Genomic DNA, 17,241 nt, shown 5'->3' on the forward strand with positions numbered 1-17,241 from the left:
GAATTACAATACACAGAAGTTGGAATTAAAAGGAAATGTCAGCGGAAATAAAACTGAGCAAGTAACCGGGAACTCTCCGGATTTGTCTCAAGAGTCTGCAGTCAGTATCAGAAATACGCAGATCTCCAGGGACATTGAGCGGAATTCTAGATCACTGTCGGGAGGAAGTCAGCACCTATGACCCCAGCAAGAACGGGTCGTACATAACGAACTTGGGTGGAGCTAGGTGATGCACCTTTGAGCTCATTGGCTCTCCTTCAATATGGGGAATATTTGTAGGGGGAAGTATAGGAGCTGAGCGCCCGTGAGTGGACTACTTCAAGGCCCGTCGTGGATCTTCCGGTATCCAATCTCCCCACCAATTTTCTATCTGCCGTCAGCCCTTTGATGTTTTATAACGTTTCCACAATGTTTCCCCCAGGACTCCGATATCTTAATAATTTCTATTCTCTGTTCCATCTAGCCCAGTCTTCTCCAACCAAACTCATACGCAGAGCAAATTCAATATCCTCAGTACACCGCAGTTTTTCCCCCTCCACCCGCCTTACCTATCGCAAATTCCATCCTCCCCGATACCTCGGTCATCTCCCTGACCTGACGTTGACATTTAATCACCTAATTATTCCTCCGGCCTCCTTAAACCTTATTCACTCTGATTCCCGAACGCAGAGCGACGAAGGAGATCCTTAATGTACAGTTCGTGCCCCGGTGCTGAAGAAAACAAGAAATAGGAGTAAGAGGAAATCAAACAGTATCTCAAATCTGCTGCACTGTTTCGTAGTCGATCTGACTTTGGCCTCAAATCTATTTTCACGCTTGTTCTCTGTGACTCCACTATAAACCAATAATATGTCCAAATGCGAATATATTCCATGGCTTAGCTTCTGCAACTCTCCTGAGTAAAGAATTTGAAAGAGTTGAGAACCTCAAAGAAGAACTTTTTGCCCAACTTCACGTTAAACAGATGTAGAAGGCGTCGGGACAATACGAGATACCTTGTGTCGGAGGCACCTTGTGAGTTAAGGCGGGGGGAAGGCCAAGGCACCGGCTCCACCCTCTGCCACACTTTTAAAGTGAGCGGGGTATAATTGTGATGTGAAATTTACTTCTGCGAAGGTACTGGGGAGAAAACGAGTGTCCTTAATAGGGCAACTGATAGACATGGGCAGAGAATGATTTTAAGGGCAGTGGAGAAAGGGAAGGAAATTGAATATTCCTTTCTCAATTAGGACTTGGCATAGTCCGAGTGGGACAAATAGCTTCATGAATCGCAAGAATGTTAAAATAATTTCTGCTCTGCGCTATTTAAAGCAGGCACGCGGCAGTTAATAAATTGAATGTCTTCTTTTAATTACCCCTAGTGGCGAGGAAATTATTAGGAGGGGGCGTTGATTCGTATGCAAGAGAGAATAAGGGGAAATGGAACTAATCGGATTGCTCTAAAAGCCTGAGCAGGGACTGAAGCAACAAAGTAACGGAAAGATTTTGAGTAGGCAGGGAGCGCAGGAAAATGGGCGATAATACAGTATTATAGAGCTGTATAAAATCAGGAGGGACATTGACTGGGTGAATACGGTCTTCCCCCAACCCCCGGGGACACGTTAAAGGTGAAGGATAGACATTTAGGAGGAACCTGAGGAGCTTTTTTTTTCCACGCAAGGACTGAGCCGCTGGAGGAAGTGGTTGATGCTGGTACGCTAGCGATATTTAAAAGATAGTTGGACGGATACGTGGGTGGGAAAGGTTTAGAGAGATGTGGGGCAAATGTAGTTATAGGGAAACTAGTTAAATGTGAATCGGTCAGCATTGATCATTTGGGCCGAAGGGTCTGTACCTGTGCTAAATTACTCTGATTAAATGGATTCCTATTATGTTGTAAGAAGAAAAAGCGCATGGAGGCGTATCATACCAATTCACGCTTATTGCTTATTGCAACCCCACACACAATAATATCTAAGCATTACAACTTTGCTAGCACCTTTTGCAAGTATTTAAACTAGGGGAATGCTGGACTTATTTTTTTTCGGTGGATTCCACCCAACACCTATATCTCAGGTATGATTCTCCCGAAAAGAATGCTGCAAAACGACGAAGAACGGAATCTTTTGAATTCCCTCCAGGGAAAAAATGGGTGGGTCACATATTGCGTCGGCGAAGAAATAATCCGTCAGAGCCTGACGGGCAGTCCCTTTAAGAGGTAGCAGGAGCGCGGAAGTTGTTTGAAGTTTGTCTGGACCCTTTTTTGAAAGAAGCCCTGACGTCAGGCCGGCGGAGTCGAGCCTGTGGACTTTCCTTTGCCTGGCCGGAGAGGGAAGTAGCGGCCGTTAACACTGGCGTGGCCGGCGGGAGATAACGCGGGCTGCAGCGAGTGAGCGGGCACCTCAAGAGGGTAAGAGTGGACGCGAGGCTTTCGGAACTGCTGTCCCGCGATTGGGAAATAAGTAGGGCATTTGACTACTGTAGCAGAGCCATTGGGGGGGGGTGCGGTGGAGGTGGATTGAGGAGGTAGCTACTTTGGGCGGACCTCTCTCCCCAGAGCCGTGTGGTGGTGGGGGGGGGCGGGGAAGAGCGACCATTGACGGCAAAATAGCAGCTCTCCTGCCGGAGCCAGCACACTCTGGCCATGTGCTGCAGGGGAGGGAGTTTGGTTCGACTGGAGGGGCAGGAAAGTGGGAGAGAAGGACAGCTGAGGGCAGTGGAATGTGGCTGACTTGGGAGGGGGGTGTTTGGGAAGTGCCAAATGTGGGGAGTGTTGCTGGCTCTCTGTGGGAATGAGAGACAGGCATGAGTTGTCTAGGTCAGATGTGGAAGGCGCTGGGGTTGGTATATGTGTGGAACTGGAGTTGGGATAGTGTGTGAAAGGGGCCGGGCGTGGTGTGTGTGGTCAATGAGCGGCCGGGAGTTGCTGGAGCCGGGCCCTGCCGCGGGTTGCGAGGCCAGAAAGAGCTCCGGGTTGTTCGGAAGGCTGCTCCTCTCGCCGCGCCGCAGCCCCACCTCACGACCTGTTGCCATTTGGCAGCAGTCAGTTTCCCGGGAGTACGGAAGTGCGGATCCTGACATCCCGACTTCGGCTGCAGCAGATCCTTAAAGGGGCGTTGCTCCAGTGAAGGATCCGGCAAGCACCAAGGAATGGGGTCACAATCCAGGATTTATAACATTGCTCGCATCTGGGCTGGAAGTTTTTAGGATGGACTGTCCCGGACTGTTATAGGCTGTTTGTTGCGACGGTCTTTGTTCAGTTTAATTCTTTCTGGATTTGAATAAAGGTACTACAACTTGTTTGTCGATCGCATGAACGGTACACTGAGCGCACATGGGTACGGACGCAAAGTGCTCCAGCCACTATTTGAGTTCTATTATTGACCCGAGTGCTTTATTTTCTTTAAACTGCCATTGCCTATTCTGTGTATTCTATTTATGCAACGTCTGTCGAATTTTCAACAATTTCCCTTAGATGCTATTACAGCATTTTAGTCGGGCGTTTTGCTTGGATGTACTTAATTCACCGGATGGAAGATGGTTATTTTGTCACGACAAACTTATCTCCTCCGGACTGGTTTGGTGCAACAGCTTGAAGGGTACGATTAAATGAGAGAAATATGCTGTAGGACTACCGAAGGGTCTCGGCTCGAAACTTCGACTGCACTCTTACCCATAGATGCTGCCTGGCCTGTTGAGTTCCTCCAGCATTTTGTGTGTGTGTGTGTGTTGCTCTGATTTCCAGCATCTGCAGATTTCCTCTCGTATCCCTTTTGCCTAGCACCTGTCCAGCTCTTGGCTCCATCCCTCCCTCTCCTGTCTTCTCCTATCATTTTGGATCTCCCCCTCCCCCTACAACTTTCAAATCCCTTACTCACTCTTCCTTCAGTTAGTCCTGACGAAGGGTCTCGGCCTGAAACGTCGACTGCACCTCTTCCTAGAGATGCTGCCTGGCCTGCTGCGTTCACCAGGAACTTTTATGTGTGTTGCTTGAATTTCCAGCATCTGCAGAATTCCTGTTATCTGCAGATTTTCTCTTGTTTAAGATTGGAATGCATTTCGTTGTGTTGCCAGTATGATATATTTTTGGTGATACTGTATTTTGATGGAACGTGGTCAAATAAAGTTAACGCAAGAAACACTTCGGTATTTGTAGTAGTACTTATGAGAACGAGTACTAAGGTTTTAAGTTGAAGTTTTGCTGGAAAATGATAACCAATCTGGGGAAAACATTTTCCATTTTGAATCCAGTACCTAAAATGACTAGCTGTTGTGCAGCAACGAAGGCGCTGAAGTCAATTAGTATTTGCACAGTGATGATAGTGTCCTTTACCATTGACCACAGAACTTGATCTGCACTGTGCACGGTCATGATCATTCCTTGGTGGGTGCATTGTAGAAGAGGGTGGTGAAATGAAATGCTGCAAATAAGACTTTAAATTAAAGGAGCAGAATTAGGCCAATTTTCCCATCAAGTCTGCTCTGCCATTTCATAACGGCTGATCCAATTTTCTTCTTGGCCCCAATCTCCTGCCCCGTATCCCTTCCAATCAAGAATCTATCAACTATCAAATGCTGAAAATCTGAGTTACAGGAAATGCTGAAACCACTCAGCAGATCAGGTCAGACAGCATCTGTAGGAAAAAAAAAGTTTGAGTCCAAGAGCTCTGGTCAGAGGAATTCTAGTTCTTTTGTACTGCTTAAACTTTTCACTGCTGCAAAATTGACATGATCATGGTATTAAATAACATACCATGTGAGCAAGATTATAATATTTCTGTCATGTTAATGGGAAGCAATAGATCAATTTTGAAGTTTTGAGATCATCTGAAGTAGAGCTTGTAGGAAAACTGCAACATTATTTTGTGCAATGTCCTACAGTTAATCAATCTTGTAGCTTCTAAACATGCATTTATTCAGAAAAATCAATTTTATTTAGATCTTTTGTGAGCTATGGTGGCACTAGGAATTCGTTTAATAAGGTGCTCCTGAATAGAGTAGACCAGGCCAATGGTAAAGCCTGCTTGAAGGGGCTGACTTGAGAGAAAGAGGTGCATAAAAGAAAATTACATTAACTTCAAAATGAAGTTTTCTTTAAAAGAAGGAAAGAAAATGGTCAAAAGAAATTTAACTTTAATGGGGGATTGAAGAATGCAATATTTTGTTTTATTCATATTTGCTTACATTCCCAATGACTTCTGCATTATCTACTACCGGGATAAAAGCTTCTGCTGTTGGATTTGATAGCAGCCGTTTTGTACTTGTGGCTTTGCTGTTGTCCCGTGCATTCATGATCATTTTCATGAAAGTATTCCTAGTGCCCTTGCTAACGTGTTCTAACTGCTCAAAAAACATACAAAACTTGAAGCTCAGTTGTCCTTTAAATTATAATTTCTCTGTGGAAGTGTGTGAATGCTGCCAGACCCTTTCTGATACCTGTAAAGTCTCTTTATCAGCTTATTAGGAGTGTTGAAGATACTTTTTTTTCCCCCTCCTTCACTACCAACAGCATGATAACTAACAGCTGTACAAGATTAAATACATTCCATCGACCGGATAAGATGTATCTGAGGGTCCTTAAGGAAGTGAGGGAGGAAATTACAGGAACTTTGCCACAAATCATTCAAAAATTACTGATTTCCAGGGACTGGCAAAGTGCATATGTTAACTCTTTCTGTAATTTTTAAAGTTATAAAAATAGCCAGAAAAAGACAACTTGAATGTCTATTGTGAATAAAGACCTAGACATTTTGAGGAAAGTGCTGTATAAAATATTTCATATATTTTCTAAATTCTTTTGCAAGCTATTTTCAGAGGATGTGACCATGAACCTGGTGAACTTTAATATCAGCAAGCCTTTTTATGAATAAATAAATAACGACTGGACATTTAATTGATCAGTAACACTTAGGGATATGTTACAGGAGTTGTCAAAAGCGTGAAGGGATATGATGTTGGTGTAACATGGTCTGTTCCTTTATTATATCAAGTGGAGTGTAGAATTATGGTAAGCATAGTAGCTCTGCATGCATGTAAACATGATCTGTTCCAAGTAGAGCTACTCGCATTTATTTAAATGGCAGTTTGTCCTGGAGCTTTCTCAATGGATTTAACACAGGGAGCCTTGAACTAAGGATACAAAGTGTCATATTTATCATTTTGTTCTCCAGTTGATTCCCTGTATTTCTGTAGCAGAGCCCAATTTTGATAGGATTTCCAGGGAATTGACCCTATATTTGTACCTGGCATGGGATTCAGAATCAGGTTTATTATCACAGGCATGTGTCGTGAAAATTGTTAATTGATATGATTATTGATCAGATGGAACCTCGTAGCAGGAGTTTATGGAAACGACAAATGCCTACCATGACTTGCCTTGGTGTATGTGAGTGGAAGGAGTGCGGGAGTTTGAGTAGATTTGAGTACAAGAGGGAAGTGTGATTAGTGTAGATAGTTGGCCTGGATGTGGTGTGCTATGGGCCTGTTTTCTATCTGTATGACTATTCCAAAAGTTATATTTTGAGTCGATGGTTAAAGCCTTAACATTTAATTTTAGACCCATGGTTTGCTAAAGTTTTCCACCAGCGCAGGTTTCCTTTGAATTGCCCAATGATTCTTCGAATCAACACACATCCAAGTTGCTGGTGAACTCAGCAGGCCAGGCAGCATCGCTAGGAAGAGGTACAGTCGACGTTTCGGGCCGAGACCCTTCGTCAGGACTAACTGAAGGAAGAGCTAGTAAGAGATTTGAAAGTGGGAGGGGGAGGGGAGATCCAAAATGATAGGAGAAGACAGGAGGGGGAGGGATGGAGCCAAGAGCGGGACAGGTGATTGGCAAAAGGGATATGAGAGGATCATGGGACAGGAGGCTCAGGGAGAAGGAAAAGGGTGAGGGGGGGAAAAAACCCAGAGTATGGGCAAGGGGTATAGTCAGAGGGACAGAGGGAGAAAAAGGAGAGTGAGAGAAAGAATGTGTGTATATAAATAAATAACGGATGGGGTACGAGGGGGAGGTGCGACATTGACTTCTCTAACTTCTGCTAATGCCCCACCTCCCCCTCGAACTTCTGCTAATGCCCCACCTCCCCCTCGTACCCCATCCGTTATTTATATACGCACATTCTTTCTCTCTCCTGGAGTGGCTGTACAGGCCGATCCTTGACGGGCACTGCTTGCCACACACTTGGCAGGTGGGGTCTGGAGGGCAGCAGGGGCAGAAGCTCTGTTGTGGCGCTTCCTGTGCCTTTCCTCTGTTGCCTCATTGAACTTGTTCTCAGCAGTGTCGACACCTTTTCTGATGGCGTCCCTCCACTGTGAGCAATCTTGAGCCAGATCCTCCCATGTTGATGGGGCAATGTCAGCTTTCTTGAGGCTCCTGTGCAGAACATCCTTGTACTGTAGTTGCTGGCCTCCTCTTTTTCAGGTACCACTGGACAGTTGGCTGTATAAGATGTCCTTGGGCAGTCTTCCGTCAGGCATTCTGACAACGTGTCCTGCCCAGCGCAGTTGGGCTGACATCACCAAGGTTGAAACTGCTGGCATTCCGGCTCGAGAGAGGGCCTCGATATTGGAGACCTTGTCTCACCAGGTGATCTTCATCAGAGAACGTAGATGATTCTGCTGCAGTTGGTCAAGCTGGCGTAAGTGTCTCTGATATGGGCACCATATCTCACAGCCGTATAACAAGGTTGATATGACAACGGTCCTGTATACCTTGCACTTGGTGGCCAACCTGATGTTCTGTGACTAAACTCGATCTTTCAGATGACCAAAGGCAAAGCAAGCTTTTCTGGTTCTTGACTCAATCTCTATATCCAGAGAAGCTGAGGATGTTATTATGCTGCCCAGGTAGCAAAACTTGTTGACAGCATTGAGAGGAGCGTCATCAATGAGGACAGTTGGTTCTTCGTAGCTTGAGCCAGGAGCCAGTTGGTACAAAACTTACGTCTTCTTCAGGCTGATTGTCAGTCTGAAGCTTTTGGTTGCACTGGCATGGTGACTGGTGATCTCCTGTAAGTCTTCAAGAGAGTGGGCAACCAGTGCAGTCATCAGCAAACTGTAGCTCGTGCACCACAATGTCCTTGACTTTTGTTTTTGCTCTCAATCTTGTGAGACTGAGGAGCCTGCCATCAGCCCTCGTTTGCAGGAAGACCCCTGACTTCAGGTCAGATGTGGCATCCTGAAGAACAGCAGCAAAGAATAGTCCAAACAGAGTAGGAGCTAGAACACAACTCTGTTTTATGCCATTGCTGAAAATGGGCCTGATAACTCACCACACATGTTGATGCAGCCTTCCATGTCTTCGTGGAACTGACGGATGATGTTGGTTAGGCGTGGGGGGCAACTGAATTTTGGTAGGAGCTTCCACAGGCCATCTCTACCAACAGTGTCAAGCGTTTTGGTTAGATCAACAAATGTGACATAGAGACTTCTCTGCTACTCAACACATTTCTCTTGGAGCTGCCTCAGTGAAAAGGTCATGTCCACTGTACTACGGCCTGTTCGAAAACCACACTGGCTTTCTGGAAGGATGCCACTGATGTTGGACACCAAGCGTCTAAACGACACCAAACCCAATTCTACTCCAAGAACGTTGGGTACTGCAGGGCTACTCCATCAGTGAGCTGCTTGTTGACCAGAGGATCCTGGTTTGGGTTCGGAGGAGCTGACCCAGCTGCAGGCCATGTTGCTGCCCGCTACTCAGAAGCATTGGAGCTGGTACAGTAAACTGTGGGAGATTGTCTCGGACACTTCACTTGCGATTGCAAGACTCTGTTGGACAGTATTAATGTAAGTTGCTGCCGGCCTGTTACCTCTGGTGGAGGGACAGTCGACATAGGAGCTGTGTAGCCTTGGTTGTAATGAGAACTAGGCCTCAAGCCTCAGGCTTGCCTGCTGTTGTAAAACCGGTGAGCGATGCAGAAGCACTACGTCGTGGTAGAGCTCAGCTGGGGCCTGACCTCTCTTGTTTGAGCGGTGGAATGACAGGCTGGATTGTGTGCGTCTATACACTGCTGGGAGATTCTACATTGCTGGACATTGTTGCACAGGGTCTTGGACTATATGTATTTTTATCGAGTGTATCTGCTGCTTTGATCAACATTTGAATTGTGTTACTCAGTATTTTTGAATGTTTGCTATTTTGAATGTTTTGCACCTTGGCTCGAGAGGAACAACTGCATCATTCAGCTGCATCTATGTATGGTTTGAATGATAATTAACTTGATAGGGGATTGCAGAAATAAACAAGAATATAGGGATTTAATATTAGTACTGATAGTTAACTTATTCCTTTATGTGTGAAATATTACTCACGTTTTATACTTTTGACAGGAGGTTTATCCCTTATGCAAGCACATGTATAAAGTAGTTACAATAGCTTAGTGCTATTCAATGTACAGCGAACTTGAATGGCGCTCTTGATGCTAAGGTGGTTTTTGGGGAGAACAAAAGTTATTTTTAAGCAGAAAGTGCTGGGAACACTCAGTAGATCAGGCTACATCTGTATAAAAAGAAACAGTTAATGTTTTTTGGTGCAAATTCCTTCTGTGTTTCTACATTTTTACTGCATGTTGCCAAGATGGCTGTTTGATTATCCATTGCTTTACAAAAAAGCAGCATGCTATTGGCTTACTCCCTTGCTAATAGAACAAAAGTCAGCCCAGAATCTCATTGCCATGGGGTTTGAATACAGAATGCCATTTTGGAAAGTTGTTACTTTAAAAGCTTAAATATAAAACCCAACTGAAAACATTTTTTATGTAATGGATTGAAGTGTTATGAAAACTCTGAATATATTGACCATCAATAAATCCTCTTTGGTGTTAACATCAACAGTTGAGTGGGGCATTATTTTGTACATTCATTAAACATTCCAGGAGGGTTTTTTGTTCTTGAGTTTTGTTCTGTCAGTGTAATAAGTTATTTTAGCTTCTTAAGGTATCAGTTAAATGACATTTGAAAGGGTAGTTTGACAGGTTATTCTGCACAAGCAGATTTGTGTGGCATGTTGGAATAAGGGTAAGATATGACCAGACTTGTGAAATGAAGGTTTGGATTATGCATACCATCAGTAATACAGTTTTTGATGCATTTTTGGATGTGAGGATGAGATTAATTGACCAAATGACTTGTGCTACTGAGTTATGGTCATTGTAGAAAAGTGCATTTAAATTTTCCTGCTTAGATGTTAGTAGGGAATGTGTAGTTTTATGCAGCCAAAGTAAGGTTGATTAATTCAGCCATTAGCGGCCTTGGCCTGTGAGTAGCTGTGGTGATTTGTGTGCCAGATGCAATGCTGGAGGAACCAAGCGATATGTTTTGGATCAAACTGCTCTGACAGAGCCCAGTGGAAGAGGAAGGCTAGGGTGGGGGGAGGAGGAATTCTGACCTAATAACAGGAATGGAAATCTGTTTGATGATTGGCAGTATTTTCCTCCTTGCATCTTGGCCTTTCAGGGATGTAATTGATCATTTCACTGCAGTATAGTCAGTCCAGTCCAGGGATTTCCAATCTAGGGCCATGAACCCCTTGCTAAATGGTATTGGTCCACGGCATAAAATGTGTTGGGAGTCTCTGCTCTCGGCTTATTCTTTGCAAGGTCTGACTAACATGTCCTTGTAAATTGGAACTGAAAATAGATCCATATTCCCTGGGAATGCAAGTCAGATTGCTTTCATCTGATCTTTGAACTGGATTTGAACCAGTATCTCCGTGGAGAATAGATTGTGTACATACGCATAGCATGCAGTTCCCAATTTAATAAGAGTTTCATTGCATAGAAATTTATAATTTAAAAGGGGAAAAAGCTGATATTATATTATAATATCACAAATGTTTTAATTCCACTTGGAATTAATATCAGATTGAAAATCTACACTATTATGCTGTTTTGCTGTGATAATGTTCGTAAAACAGAATCTTTCAGAAATACTTAAGTTTTTAATGCTGCACCCATTTGAAAATCCATAGATTTGAGTACTGAAATGGAAAATATTCATAAAAGACAAGTTTCATGTAGAGATGTGTTACATATGTTTGGCGGTAAACTGTACACTGGAAAATGACTACACAAATTTCATTGATTGTATCAAAGTGCAGTCTGCTATAACTTGAGTATGACTACAGAAAACCAAGATGGAGCAATCATATCTGCTGTGTGGTAAAGATGAGCCTGATTCTTTAAGCTTATCACAATTTGCAAAATAGAAATGATCCGCTCCCATACTCTAATTTTAACTACAGTACTTCTGAATGAAAAAGACAATTCGCAATTGCTAATGTAGTATCGCTGTTTGAAATGTGAAGCAGAATAGGAGAAAGTTAAATCCCAAGTGCTGTAGTGATCATATGCTGTTATATTGGGGAATAGGAAAATGGCAGAAAAAGTGGGCGTTTTATATATGTGGGGTGGTGAAGATGACAATCTCCAGGAAATGTTGCCTAACAAGTTGAGAGCTGCAAGATTTAAAAAAAGTAAATGCAACTTAACTTTGAAGGTGGTGGTTATCGAGACACATCAACATTCATCTTTACAATTTTTTTTGAGTGTAGGTCGGTTCCTATTGAGAAGGAGGTAGCAAATGTAAATTCACTATTTACAATGGTGGAAAATTGTAAACTGGGAACTACTGAGCAATGGACCTGTTATAGGGGAAATATTATACTTATCAAGGAAATGATAACCTAATCCTTAGCATTGTGGGGAACCCAATAGAATTGGTCGGTGCTAATGTGGACTAATGGAAGTCATATTGACAAATGTTCCTTTTTAATGTTGTAACAAAATAAAAAAAGCAGGAACCTGGTGGTGTGTACATGGATCTTTATAAGGTCTTAAGTAGCGGCACATGAGTTGTGAAACAATGCGAGCTTGAGGGTTAAGGGTGGTGTCCTGCTCTAGATTGAAGATTGATTAACAGTAGGAATAAATCTGTCATTTATAGTTGAGACTGTAATTGGTTGGTTGTCACGGATTGATGCTGAGTCCCAGCTGTGCATAATCTACATTAAAGATTTGGAAGAGGGAATGAACTATAAATATATTTGTTTAATGGAAAACTGAATGATAATGTGGTCTGTAAGGAAGATTCAGAGTAGCCTTGGGGATGGAGACGTATAAATGGCCAAGGATATGGAAAATGGAAGATGCAGGGGAAAAAATGCAAATTATCCAGTTTTGGATATTGAGGAAACAGAGATGAGGCTTGCCCAAGAGAAGATAAATTGGCTTAAAGGGTTAACTATTACCTTATTCAATGACAGAGACGGTAAGTTTGGCTAAGATCTAATTCTTCCACTAATTCTAACTCTAATGCTTTCATCTATGTCTTGTTAGTTTCCTAGCAGAATAGCTGATGGGTAACATGATACTAGTATGCTCCAAAGCTTTACTCTGAATTGATTTGAAATATATTATTTTATTTAAATTCACTTGTCTCCCTTTCATTTTAACAATGCATGATACTGCTAGTTTATTTTTCCTTGAGGGAATAATAAATGATTTAAAGGCAGTCTTGAGCAGCTTCTGGTTGACTATGTCCTTCTGATGCATTTAAGTTATTTTAATAGCTTCCAGAGACAGGACTGTTGATTAACAGACTCTGTTACAATCCCAGTTTGGTAGCTGAGGAATTTGTTCAAATAATTCTGGAATAAGAAGAATTGAATTTGTAATAGTAAGCTTGAAGATGTTGGATTGGTATAAAACATCTGTTTTGCAAAGGTGCTTCAGAACAGGAAGTTCATTAACCCTTCCTTGTCTGGCCTAGAGTTGACAGCTGTATAGGCATCCTGGGACACTTGGAATGGCCATTCATTGTAAGTGCTTTCATATACCATGAACAACCAAATGAAAATAGCTCCTGTTAATAATTATTCATGTTTCACGTTGCCCTCCTTGCCAACTTGAAGCTTAATGTCATAGGCACAGAGACAGATATAAATGTCATGAATATTAGTCATTTTGCAGCAGAGTAATGCATAATAGACATGACAAGCATAAGAATAAAATTAAATGAACAAAGTGTTCACAACTAACATGACAGAATAAATTTACACCACGAGTACAGGTTGAGAGTGGGAAAAATATAATCCAAGATGGTGTAAGGGTAAAGGCTGATTTGTACTTGTGCGTGCGGGCTATGCCATAGCCTATGCCGTAGGCCTGATTTATACTTTTGCGTAGCCCTACACTGTAGCGATCATGCGTAGTTGTATCTGCATCGCTCTGCAATTCACCGCCAAAATGCTAATTGGGTTTCTATGCCACTGTGAGTTTCTTCGTGAAAGACATGGACGAGGAAATGCATTTCAGATATTTTCGGATGTCGGCAGGTAGACTTGACGATTTGGTTCATCGTCTCCAACCATTTATTTCACATCAGTGTACAGACATGACGGAGAAAAGCAAGAGGAAATGCGTAGGAGGAAATGCGATGCTCCCAACTGGACCAATCACAGTTGTTGCGGTCTGCATCGCTGCAACACGTGAGTTACATTTTTGGGGAGATGCACGTCACCCTACGGCGTAGGGTACGCAGTACCTACGGCGTAGGGTACGCAGTACCTACGGCGTACATTTGACGCAGAAGTATAAATTGGGCTTAAGTTGAAGAACCTGCTGGTAGTGGGGAAGAAGCTGTTGGATCTTGAGGTGTTGGTACCTGATGGTAGCACTGAGAAGGAGGCACGGCCTGGATGGTGGCATCCCTCATGGTGGATGTGACATCACCTCTTGTTGATGCCCTCAGTAGTGAGGAGAGCAGTACTCTTCATGGAGCTGGCTAAGTGCTCAGCTCTCCGTAAGCTCTGCATTTCAATGTATTGAAGTTTCCACTCCAGGCCATCATGTAACTTGACGCTGAAGTGGACACTTGAGTGCTTTTCCTTTCAGGCATCTAGTGGAAGGATATTTTCTTTATGATCAAAGTATTATGCAGAATACTACTGAGATTTGTCTTCTCCAGATAGCCATAAAATCCAGCAAAACAATTGAAGTACTGTAGTTGAGAGAAAGACAGCAATCACCCCCGCCTGAAAAGAAAACAAAAAATACTTGCAACCTCCCTCCCCCCACCAACCTCTCCCCCGCACAAAAACAGATTGCCCCCAGTCCACCAGTCAGCCACAGAGTAGACCAGGGAGTCTAGTAGGGAGCGATTCAAGCGGGTAGGGGGGAGAGATGAGCTCCCACTGATCTACTGATCTCCCTCCAGGTTGTACATCCCTCCCCCGAACTCCCTCCTGGCACTTATCCTTGCAAGCTGAACAAGTGTTACACCTGTCCCAACACCACCTCCCTGACTATCGTTCAGGGCCCCAAACAGTCCTTCCAGTTGAGATGACACTTCACCTGTGAGTCTGTCGGGGTCATTTACTGTGTCTGGTGCTCCCGGTGTGGTCTCCTGGATATAGGTGAGACCCGACATAGATTGGGAGACTGCTTTTGCCAAGCACCTATATACTACGTCCGCCAGAAGAAGCAGGATCTCCCAGTAGCCACCCATTTTAATTCCACTTTCCATTCCCATTCCAAAATGTCGATCCATGGCCTCTGCTGTTGTGATGAGGCCACACTCAGAAATACAACATGTGGGTAGCCTCCAACCTGATGGCATGAATTTCTGGTAATGGCTGCTCCTCCCCTCCACCATTCTCCATCTCTTTTTCCCTCTCTTGCCTGCCCATTGCCTTCCTCTGGTGCTCTCTCTTCTCCACCCCCCCCCACTTTCTTTCATGGCCTTCTGTTCTCTCCTATCGGACTCCCCCTTCTCCAGCTCTGTATCCCTTTCACCAATCAACTTCACAGCTCTTCATGCCTCCCTCTCCCGGTTTCACCTATCACCTTGTGTTTCTCTCTCCCCCACCCCCCCCCCCACATTCTAAATCTTTTGCTCTCCTCAGTCTGCCGATGGGTCTAGGCCCGAAATGTTGACTGTCGTTTTCTCCATAGATGCTGCCTGGCCTGCTGAGTTCCTCCAGCATTTTGTGATTTCCAACACCTTCAGACTCTGTCTTGTTTATAGAACAGAAAGAGGCCATTATGAGCTACAGTCTAATCCATACATCTCAGAATTTTGGAAACATCTCCGAGAGCATTTGGACCCAGCAGCCCCTCCCAGAGCATCAGGACTCCAAGGCCAGTGGCACAAACCAGCGACCCCACCGACAACCACTCGCTCTCCTCCACGTTTGCCTCGATGTTTAAATCTTCCTCAATGCTTTAATCAGTGAGAAATGTAGTTGATCATGGCTTCTCCTCACAATTTGTGTTCATGTTTCTCTTCTGAAGTGTTTTTGGGGACAGCATGGTATGGCACTAGCTCACTCAACTACAGACTGTAAGCCCTGGGCTCCAAAGCAAAGAGTAAGTAGAAGATGTGGAAAAGAACTGAAATGATTGACTGTCTGAAAGATGTCGCCTGAGGAATCGTTCAGTGGCGCCATCTTGACTAGACAAATATTGCACTATTTCCAGCTGTCTTCTCTAGCTTTGATGTGGATTAACAAATATGGAATTCAAGTTCAGTCAATATAATGTGTAATCAGAGTTAGCAAGAAGGGATCACTTCAGAAAATGAAACTAGTCATATTGATTTTCAATCCTCCCCACCCCCCCCCCACCCACCCCATGCTGGAAGCACTTAGTTTTCATTGAACAGTAAAAGTGGACCATGCAAGCCAGGCAGTTGCGGAGTAAAACTCTTCCTGTTAACTTCAGAGGATCTCTGCCACTTCCTGTCCAGACAGAGATTCCTGTCTGCTGGTTTGCCCAAGTGCAACCGTGGTGTAACTCTGTTCAAGCTGAAGATTTTGCTGTGGTAATTTAAACAGAATTCATATTTAAACTTTTTCTCAAACTTTACTGGAACATTTCAGCAGTTCTTTTATTTTTTTAAAAAAAAGTTGCATTGTGTTCTAGCTCATTAAATGGGAATGTATGGCTGATATGGAAGATACCCTGGCTGGGGCTGTTGAAAGAATTGGGTCAACCTATCTTTCACTGGCTTTGTCTTGCTGTTGTCCTTGCAGTAATTCAGTATCCTGTGTCAATGTCTGTCACCCTTGCCCAATATTATCTTTCCATGATTTGCATTTGACTGTTCATAATCTCTACGAGCCAGAGCACTGTGTTTTAACCTAGTGCGTTTGATCAGAATAAGAGATGATGCACTTTGGGTGTAAGCAAAAAAAATTGCTATGGTTTGCTGATTTGAAAGGAATTGGATAGCCGTATTTTTATCGATGGGGCCAGGAAGAAGAAATGACTTTGTGGTTAAATCTATTAAAATTGTCATTGATGAATGGTGCAGCTTTTTACTTCTGACATCTGCAGAATCGCTTATTTACTACAGTACATGGTTAGAATAAACTGAATTATTCAGTTTTGTTCTCCTTTTTTTGGCCATGAGTTTCAGGATAGGATCACATGAACATGGTCTCTATTTTGAAAATGTTGTCTTCTTGATGTTGCTGGTCATTTCGGATTGGCAAAAATGATCTCCATCAGCACAGGTGCACCACAGGACTATGTGCTTAGCCCCCTGCTCTCCCTGCTTTACACCTCTGACTGGCTAAGCACAGCTCTGATACCACATTCAAGTTTGCTGATGACATCACTGTTGTGGGCCCAATCAAAGATGGTGATGAATCAGTATACAGGAGGGAGACTGAAAATTTGGCTGAGTAGTGTCCTAACAACAACCTCTTATTCAATGTCAGCAAGACTAAGTAACTGATTGTATACTTCAGGAGAGGGAAACCAAAGGTCCATGAGGCAGTCCTCATCAGAAGATCGGAGGTGGAGAGGGTTAGCAACTTTAAATTCAGGATGTTAGTCTTTCAGAAGATCTGTCCTGGACCCAGCTGTAAATGCAATTGCGATGAAAGCACAGCAGTGTCTGTTCATCTATAGAAATCTGTGGCGACTCAGCATGACATCAAAATCTTTGATAAACTTTTATAGATGTGTAGTGGAGGGTGTATTGACTACGTTATAACCTAGTAAGGAAACACCAATGCCTTTAAATGGGAAATCCTACCAAAGGTGGTGAATTCAGCCCAGTACATCACAGTAAAGCCTCCCCACATCTACGTGAAACACTGTTGCATCTACAGGAAAGCAGTAGCCATCATCCGAGATCCTCACCACCCAGGCCATGCTCTCTTCTTGCTGCTGCCATCAAGTAGAAGGTACAAGAGCTTCAGGTTCAAGAAGTCAGTTACCCATCCATTCAGATGTTCTGACAAACAATGATCTC

The 17,241-nt window shown here is 43.5% G+C and overlaps 1 protein-coding gene across 3 annotated transcripts in view; it reads left to right on the forward strand.

The window, feature by feature from the left end:
* The first annotated feature begins 2,198 nt into the window (after window positions 1-2,198).
* Window positions 2,199-17,241, forward strand: part of rhbdf1a (rhomboid 5 homolog 1a (Drosophila)) — a 387,291-nt gene continuing 372,248 nt past the window's right edge. Inside the window, exon 1 of one of the 3 annotated variants that reach the window (XM_063058802.1) lies at window positions 2,199-2,389. The gene's annotated coding sequence lies outside the window, so the exon portion shown is untranslated. The remainder of the gene's footprint in view (window positions 2,390-17,241) is intronic. The other 2 variants (XM_063058799.1, XM_063058803.1) reach the window with 2 other exon arrangements.

Source organism: Mobula hypostoma, chromosome 9 (genome assembly GCF_963921235.1).
Source record: "Mobula hypostoma chromosome 9, sMobHyp1.1, whole genome shotgun sequence".
NCBI lineage: Eukaryota > Metazoa > Chordata > Chondrichthyes > Myliobatiformes > Myliobatidae > Mobula > Mobula hypostoma.